Raw genomic sequence first — 10,012 nt, forward strand, 5'->3', positions numbered from 1 at the left:
TTTCACGATAATTAAAATGGCATTTTTTCTCGTAATGGAGAACAAGCGTGTGACAATAATTCAAGAAATCCCTTGATTATTCCACACAGCATCTGCTTGCCGCGAGCTTTCGCGGTAGCGGTTGAAACCGCAACAGGAAATCATACGCGCGGCCGAGACAGAAACAGTGCGGGAAAATAAGAGAGAAAAGAGAGCTTCGTGGGGATTTAAAGGGTCGGATGTATCTGAAAATCCTTTCCTGCATTTGGGAAAGACCGCAACTGCGAGCAGTGTACGAAGCGAGATCCACGGAGATGAAAAAGGCCGCGAGGGACAGAAAGAGCACTGGGAACATTTGTACGAGGCCCAAACATGCATAGCGTTTCGTGTTTAAGGGCAGATCCTGTTTTAGAGGGCTGAAAAAATCGATTTTTTTCAAATTCCTGTGAGTATTATCGTTTTGTGAGTAATCAGTGAGTAATCGAAAATTCAAATTTCTTGTGACGGAAAACTGAAGTTCGTTTTCTGGTGTTTTCGTTTTTATGACTTTTCTAAACTGGCGGGCGTGATTGGAAGAAAACTGGACGACCAATCGAAACGAACCAATGCTTGTTGGCTTCGGATTTGTGTTCTCTTCCATTTTAATTAAAAAGATTAATGAAAAAAATTTGAGACAACTTTTTTAACATGTGGAAATGATTTCTCTTTTTTTAAACCGCATTTTTTTCGAACCTGGAAAAAATTTTTAATTTTGCGATATTTTGGGTTCTTCTTAAGTTCGTGTAGAAGAAAAATATATGCCGACAGGATCCGCCCTTAATTAATTTATTTCTCAACGAATCCGCCGGTTTTTTTTTCATCATATCGAAACCATTGAAGTTTTAACCAATATGTGAGTGCGAAGCTTTCCAAAATGCCATGAAATACGATCCTTTTGTAACGAAGGCGATGAAATAATCAATCCCAACACTTTCAGCGATTTATCGCTCCAATCGCTCTTAAAAACTCAAATACTTTTGAGAAATGTTCACCCCGATTATTCCAACGTAAAATTAACCGCAACCAACTCGGTTCTCGACTGCTCTGACTCATCAATTATAAATATATTCAATTTATACGAGTTTTCGCCGTTCAATTTTTCCTGAGCAACCATTTGTTCATTTCTTTTTCAATCCAAATTGTATTCCCTCCTTTTTCTGTTTCACCAGCACGTCACTTAGTGACTAGATCTCAAAAGCGTTTGTATTTATTCACTCAAATGAAAATCGAATCTTCCGTGATGGTGCATTAAGGGGTTGGATCTTCATCCTTAACCCCAAGAAAGTTAATATTTTGCCTCCATTTTGTTTCGAATAACAATAAACAATAACGCGGTTCATCGCAGCTCTAGTAATGAAAATAATCCAAAAAACTGCCAAGTGGGTGTGGCCGGCGGAGGGAGGGGGGAAGCGAGGCGGTTGTAACGTTTAAGGCTCACTGTTTCGGTGTGAGCGATACTTAGTTATTTTAAAGAGCCATCAAAGATACTAAAAGGGAGATGACATATATATTTGTCGTTGAAGAAGTAGCTCTCTGAGTGAGAATGCTCTTATTGCACAGAGTAGTTGGAGCGAGTCTCACTCGTTGCGGGGGAAAGCGTGTTGGTATTAGAGGCAGAGGATTCGAACGTTCAGCATCGCAATGCTGGATGGAGAGGCTGGGGAGGAAGTGAGAGAAGACTTCTATCCAGAATTGTAATTGCACTTTAATTAAGTCGTAATTTAAGGACGTAGCTCTATCTCTCTTCGGATCTTCGTCCCCCTGCCTCTCTCTCTCTCTCTCTCTCTCTCTCTCTCACTCTCTCAGTTATATATTCTCTAGGCACAGATACGTGTACGCAGCTCTGGGGAAGTGAACGAGGACAACGAGAACAAGTGGATAGAAACAGAGAGAGAGAGACAGGGCGAGCTGGATGTATAATAGACCGACATCTCTGCGAGGATGCATCTCTACCCAGTTGGAAGGGAGGCTGGGGAACTGTAATTCGAACTATCCCGACGTAGCTTCGTGGACAAGGCAAACCTCTTGGTCGTTTGTGGGAGAAACACGAAGGTGGTATTACGACTGGTTGTTACTATCTTCTATCTTCCCAACGCCCTCTCTCTCTCTCTCTCTCTCTCTCTCCATCTCTCTACTCATCCCTATCAAGCCAGAGGTTCTCTCGAACGACGCAGAACGTTCGAAGCTCCATGGACTAACCCTCCCCCTCGCACTAACCCCCTTTTAAGCAGCCAACAACACTGTCCCCAGGTACCTGGGCCACTGGCTTCGTCTCGCTCGTGTTCTACTCTCTCTCTCTCTCTCTCTCTCTCTCTCTCTCTCTGTCCCCGACTTCCCAAAAGCATCGCAGCAATTCATATGCAAATGAAAAGCACCGACCCTCAGGCATTGTTCCCGCCGAGTTTCTCGCCCCACTGTTCCTCACCCGGACTTGACTTAGTACCGCGAATTTCCTGAAAACTCCGACGCGAAGCTGTGCCGGGGACACCGTCCAGGGGGCTCCAGCATTCGTAATTGATACTCACTTCTCTCCCTGCTCGAAGATTCTTCATCTGTCTCAGTTTTTCACTCTGCTCGCGCAGGCTTCGGCGAGGGGTTTGCGAAGTTTTTCAGAAAACGCCCTTGCGGCAGGCTCCTCACTTTCCACGCTTTTTTAAGCACGCTGCTTTCTTCTCATCAATATTCTCGGGGCGCGAGCAGCCTCTTCTTCTGAGGGCGACTCGTCGCCGCCGCTCGCTCCCGATGCTTAATTCACAGTCGCGGACAACTTGCTCGTCGGATCGCCTTGCCGGGGATGCTTACCAACTTTTTCAATGCTCGCGTGTCTCGGACACTTTTGTCGGAACACAGCTTCCTCCAGGCGCTGGTCAGACGATGAATTTACGCGAGGAAAGTTAACTCGAGCTGCTGCCTTCGCAGTTGGGCTCGTTTTCATTCGAATCCTTCGGCTATTTTCACTCATTTCTTTCTCAGTTTTTTGAAAAAACGAAGAAAATTTAACACCCCCTGGACCACCGGAGGATAATCTACTTTTTGGGATTTTAAGCACGTGCCCTCGAGCCCTGGAAAACGCAGTGCGGAGGAAAATGATCGTAAAACCACTCGAATAATACTTTTTCTTCGTCTATTAAATATCGGCTGAAAAAAGTGCGATTCCAGGCTGGTCCACGTCGACGAAATGAAAGGAGCTTGTTCATACTCGGCTTCGCACGCACGCGTCGAGTTTGAATTATAAAAAATGATAATGTCTGAGGCGAAGCCGCGGCTGGGGTGGAATAAGGCTGTTGGTAAGTTCTGTAATGAGTAAGGAGTCTCGAGAGGATCCATCGGGTCTCGAAGTAGGGGGGAGGAGAGAGAGAAGGAGCGAATCGCCCCTCACGGTGATCCGAAAAGGAAATTTTGAAGGTAGAAGGTGTGCGAGAGTCGACCAGGACAGTGATTACGCGGATCACCGAGAGAGAATATACACCAAAGTAAAAGAGATTGAGGAGATTCGTACGAGAAGGCATATTCCAACTGAAAGCTACGTATTCAAATTGGTGGTTGTTAATTAGTGCATAATTTTTGTATTTTTTCGTATCTACTGTTATTCTTTTCTAGGGTGCACCATGCCGTCACAGATTTTTGTTCAGATTCCCTCAATTGTGGGATTGACTCTTATCGCGGGGTTCGCGCTCTATATTCGACAATGTTTGTCTTTCTCACTCACGATTTATGTTGAAATGCGCCGTTCCTTATAAAATTGAATAAAATTATTGATCAAACAAAATAACCGTCTTGGTATACACGAATATGTCTACGTGATTCTTCGCTACATTATATAATTTGACACCCCTGGTATAAATGTATTTCTTGCATAAATAAGTCAACATTCTGAATTGTCCTTCCAATAGATATACAAGGATTATTTTACGTAACAAAAATACAACACTACAGTTCTCCAAGCGGTTGTTGAAGAAACCACTTGCAGCGAGGCGGTTGACACACGTGAGGGGAACATTTTCAGCGTTCAAATGGTCCAGCAGTGAAAGAGAGTGACGCTTCGAGGCTTCGAGTAACACGAATGTGAGTCTGTGTCGAATTTTTTTCAGCGCATTCCATCGCAGCTCCGGATCGGAGAGGAAAAAATTCAGGGGTCCAATAAGCGGGCCGGGGTCGCCGGAGCTAATTTTTCTGAGAGACTTTTATTCGGGTGCTTCACTCATTTTCAAGCTCCCGAAATTGTTCGTCTAATGCAAAAGATCTTTCCGTCTCACCAAAATTATCGTTTTCTTCTTGACGAGATTCCAATCGACAGATTCGTTGGATAGCGAATAAGGGACGTCCGAGATATGAGAATTTTTGCCACGACTCATTAAGGATTCGATTACCGAGAACGCGGCGTCTCGTAATTTATCACTCGTCGCGAGAGGCCATCGACGTCGAGGCTTTTTTCGGTAAAGGATTTCTCGCCAAGCCTGCTCATCGTGCACGAGCTGAGAAACCAAAGAAGGGCTTGTAATCGAATCTCCTCTGCAACGCCCTTGTCAAGGGCTCTTTGGGAGTGAGAAACCCCTTTCCACTCGACCCTTGTACAGCTCGTATGAGGGCAAACGAGGGTGTAATGAATCGGGTGATTTATCCGTATTTATAAATTCACCCTCTCATCTACTGGAAAATATCTTTGAAAACAACCATTTTTTGTGGAATTTAATTACGAAGATTTGTACAAAATTGTAGTTTTCGATTAAAACATGCTTTTTTTATTTTTCATTAAAGAGAAAATCGTCGACGGAGACTTTTTTCAGTCCCATTGCACCAAGATTAAAATCGCCCTTGAAGGGAAATTCAATCAGATTTCCTTTCGAAATTCAACAAAATTTTCAAATTATTCCAGGTTCGCTCGTTCCCGCATGTGCGGCCCGAAACGCGCGCGTGTTCCACGGAAAGCCCCCTTAAATTAAAAACTACTTTATAAAGTTATTATTTCATTCCCGTGATAAAAGAGTTATTCAACGAACTTGTTCGTATCCGGCGCCCACTAAAAACCCCAATTTTCATAATGTCGAGCGGTGCGTTTTCTATTAAAAGCTCAGCCATTCGCACATGACACGAAGAAAACTAATCAGCAAAGAAATCGTTGTATATGCTTATCGGCTGTTGTTGCTCTTTTGAGAAAAGATTATTTCTCCACGGTGCAGTGTGTCGTGCAACTAATGGCTCCATCGTCTCTCTTTCCTATTTCTGCTCCTCTCTCGCTCGCTCTCTTTCTCTGTCCCTCGCAGAGTCTCTCGCTGGTGTGTACGAGCATAGCAGGGATAATTGCTCCGACGACGCCACCAGCTCGCAACTGCCGGTGCTATAATTAGAGCGTGAAGTCCGTCGACGCTGTGTACGTGTGTTTATTTGCACACCAACGGGCGTATATACATTTAAATAAATTTAGAGTGTCTGAAAAAGGTTGAAAAAAAATACACACACACACACACACACACACACACACACACACTCGCATACACACGATACAGAGGGATGAGAGAGGCTCAAAAGCTCGAGTGCATATACGCTCGAATAAGTGAGGCGTATACAAATAACGAGAACTCTGATTAGTACAAGGGTTAAGTGTGAGCTGTGTCAAATACTATATTCGTGCAACTTGAAATAAAAAATGAGAGGGAAAAAAAAGCAAATGAACAAACAAAAAATACGTGAAAAGAAAAATTCCTCTCCGGATTGGATGAGTAATTGAGAACTTTTGGTCTGATCGGGTACTGACTGAAACTACTTTCGTTTGAAACATGAAAGCCTGGCTAATTCGATATTTTTTTTATTATTTTTTTTTTTTTTTTTTTTTTTTTCAGTAACGATTTTTCGTGTTGCAATATATTTGAACGTAGAACCAGTAACATTTGAATGAAGTCTTGAAAAATTGGTGTAAAAAAATTATGGAGGTACTTTGAGGAGGTTCGTTGTGACAAAAGTGTGTATCGAGATCGTTGAGACGTTCGGAGTCGATCTGAAAATCGAGCCTGGTCAAGGGAAAATGTAGTTTTGGAAAATAGATGCTCGTTGGAGAAGGGAATTTCGTATTATGGTGAGAAAAGCAAGTAAATTCAATGTTCGTATGCGATCGTTATTTCCGAGCCGTGAGAGCAAAGCCTTAAGGTAGATACTTAATTCGCTGAATCGGTGTTGCTCTTGGAAAGCCGCAGCTGTAGTTTTTCGCCCGCGTTCGCGATAGGAACCGCGCGATCGCTACGCTCTTTTTATTATTCTCGTTCGGAGAGTGTGCCAGCAAGATTTTTTTCAAGAACGAAACGACTAATGAAACGGCAACAAGAAATAAATTGTATTCTGCATGGGGAGGAGAAACGGGAGAGATTTCATGCAGAGCTTGCAAGAAAAATCCGTTGAAAAACAAACTCGGTTGGATAATGAAAAAGAAAGTATAAAAAAAAAATAAAAAAAAAAAAAAACGTAAAATAAAAAAATAAAGATGGAAAGTAGAGAAACAAAAGGAATGAACAAAACGAGTAGGAGCAACAGAATATAACAACGAAAACGTTACCGCGTATACACGAAACCACAACGCTTTTACTTTTTATTTATTTTTCCAGTCCGCAACCCCTCTCGACTCGGTACTAACCCTTATTTTTTATTTTTTCTTTTTTTTTTCTTTTTTTTTTCAATGCACCCTCCCTTCCTCTCCGTTTCTCTCCCCCCTCTCCCTCCTCATTTTCTCTCGTCCTGGCTGGTATCCTTTTTTCGCACCACCGACTTTTGTTCTATTATTCAAAACTCGCTGATATCTCGAGCGGAACGTTTTTTGCAGGTTCATCTGGCTCGCTCTGTAGGAGAGGGGCTGCTCGGGGGCGAGGGCAAGGTTACAGTAAACAGTAGTGTGCTTTCGTATCCTCGGAGTCTCGCTTCTTCTTGCTCCTATTGTTTTTAAACTTTAGAGACTATTGAAGGTGACAGTGGCTGGAATAAGAGCCTCTATCTCGGGCTGTGCAGAGCGGAGGGTTAGTAAAGTTGGGAGGAGCGGAGCTCCGAGTGGGAATAAAGGGTAAAAAAGTCTTGGAATTATTCACCGGAGGCAAAACGTGTCTGGCTTCATTGAAATGGACTCTCTGCGTGTAAAAGGGAAAAAAGGAGCGATGGACTGGGAAACTAGCTATCGTTTGGTTGGGCCTCGCTCGAGAGCAGCAGCCAAAATTTAGCACGGGGCGAAAGAATAAGTAGTTGGTAGGTGGTGAGAGTGGCTAGGGGCTTGTGAGAATGGGCTAAGAACGAAAGTAGAAAGGAAATATCCGAATCGATCTGACCTCGGAGTCACTCTCGAACGCGACGCTATTTTTGCACCCTCGCTTTTTCCTCCCTCCTTCTTTCCATTCAACCATTCGAGCATCTCTTTCGCACCCTCGCAACCCTGAATATTCATAAAACGATGATTTGTGGTTTACTGCAGTACCGGCGCCGCGCTATTTCTCGCGTCCAATTCACTTCTGTCTCTCTTCCTCTCCCTCCCAGTCTCTCGCCCCCGCCCTCTTGCTCTTGTTTAACCCAACCCTCGCGAGGACCTAGCCTCGTAACCGGTCACGTTCCTACACCGCTTTTTTACGCACCGTCAAGATTATCGGGTATACACAGAATACTCCGACAGAACTTTTTATTCTTTCCTCCCCTTTTGTATTCTAACTGTTAAGTAATGGCTCCTTTCGCTGCGCCCATGCGCGGAGTCGGCCATCTAATTTGACTTTTCTTCTTATTCTAATTACTTTTTTTTTGCAAGTCCGAGCTAAGCTAATCACAGTGGGGGACTTGGTAAGCGAAAAAATATCGATCAGAATGAAATGGGATGAAGAATGATACGAAGGAATTTGAATGGCATTGTTCGAGCACATGAAAGTGTTGGTAAATTTGGTGAAATTGGTGAAATTATATTTCCACGGAAAATGTGAAATTTTTTTGAGTTCAACGGTCAAGTTTTTGTCCATTTTTTCAAGTCTATTCAAAAGATTGTGGAGAGTCGTGCACAAATCGTTTATTCCTAATGATTGACCAATGCAATTAGTAACTATAAACCTCTTACTTGGAAAACTACCAGGAAATTGCAAATTACTGGCCATACGAAAGTAACCGATCATGAAATGAACAATCGTGTAAACAACCATTTTTCTCTTACTCGCTTGGCTACCAATCACCTACTTTCGACCACCAATCATTCCTCACTAACCACTGACCGAACCACCAACCAATGATCTTCAGAGCCACTTGTGACTCTGAAAATCATTTTTTCTTCAACTCAACGACCAGTAACCAACTTTCAACTAAAGTCCATTAAAACCAATGACGAAAGTGATTGATAATATCACTAATTACTAACCACCTGTCATCCCCCCTGCCATCAATCATTTTTTACTGATCACTAACCAATGCAAATGAAACCTCAATCCACTAACCTACCAACCAAAAGAAAAATTTCAAATAATTACCCACTAACCAAACATGATCAAGAGTCACCATTGACCAACCACCTGCCAATATTGCTAGCAATCACTTTTTACTCAACACTAAACACTAAAGCAAGGTTAAATAAAACCTCCAGCCATTGAGCAGTAGTGACTGCCCATAAAATAATGATAAGCACTGACATATTCTTGCTGTACTTTTATGACCTTGATAATGAATTACTAAAAACAATTGCTGAATGTCATTTGCAATCTCCTCGATATTAATTGTATCTTGCCACTATACTTATTCCCTATAAATGTTTACTGTCACATTAAGCAGGGTTGAGGGTTGAGATCAGGTTCAAAATGCCTTGAGAATCCTTTTTTTCATTGGAAGCGTCACATGACTCGGTTTTCTGTGCAACGACAAGGCCAACGTGATAAAAATGATGGTGCAAAGTTTATCTGCGACGTTGTGATTTCTTGTTGGAAGTCTTTCAATTTGCAAAATACTTCTCACGAAAACTTTGAATAAAAAAGCGTTCGATCATTTTGGAGGAGCTCAAACTAATAAATTTTATGACTGGATTGGTGAGGGTGTCGTGTGTGCTCTGCACGATTGTCCAAGTATACGCGCGTGAAGGAAAAACGACAGAGTGAAATAAGCTCAAGGAAAGTCTCATAAAATCGTATTTCATGGCTCTTAACGAACATGATAAAGTTGCGAGTGCTTCGCGAACGTAGCAATTTTCCGAGGCTTGTCGAAAAGTTTTATCTCAAATTTGCTTTTTTCCCATCCTCAGGCCAACTCGATGGAAAGAATATCCGGAAGGAAATAAAAATCAGTTCACCTCTCACACGTCAAAGTTTTTAAACAGCTTTTCACTTTTGTCTGCACGCTTATCATCCCAGATACGATGTGAAAGACGCTTTCCATTCGATTTTCTTCGCGTTCTGATATAAAAATATGTGTTCAAGAGCATTAGCGAAGCATGAAACTAGGGGAATGAAGCCAAAGATATTTCGTGAATGCTACTCACAAAGTTTGCTGTCAGATGGAGCCTGAATAATTTCCTAGGCCCATCCTCCGAACAAGCTTCCCACAATTTCCTGTCAACTGTGCCATAATATCGAGGAAAATCTCCCAAAGTCCGCCTTGCTTTTTCCCCGCAAACATGTCGCCCTTGTTAACGCGTTTCCTCTGTCACGAAAGCTCGGAAAAAGCTCTGCTGGACAAGCTGTTGATCAGGAGGTCACAAGGAGCTCGAATAAGGGACGATACACACAAAAAATGGAGAGACACTTTGAAACGAATGGAAAGAGAGAAATGTGAAATGTTGCTGCCTGTCTTGGCTCATTGTTACCAATCAAAACACACGCGGGGCGCACACCCAGTCGCCGAATGACAAAGGTTAAATTTTGCTCCCTTAAAACTGGTCGTCAGTGAATTTAGCCTTCTTTGGTACACACGACCTGCAAAGGAATTACAATGAAACGAAGCGGAGCAAAGGGACGACGGGGAAGAGAAACGGAAGCGTTGCTCAGTCTAGCGTTGTCCCGAG

This window comes from Venturia canescens, chromosome 11 (genome assembly GCF_019457755.1).
Source record: "Venturia canescens isolate UGA chromosome 11, ASM1945775v1, whole genome shotgun sequence".
NCBI classification, from domain to species: domain Eukaryota; kingdom Metazoa; phylum Arthropoda; class Insecta; order Hymenoptera; family Ichneumonidae; genus Venturia; species Venturia canescens.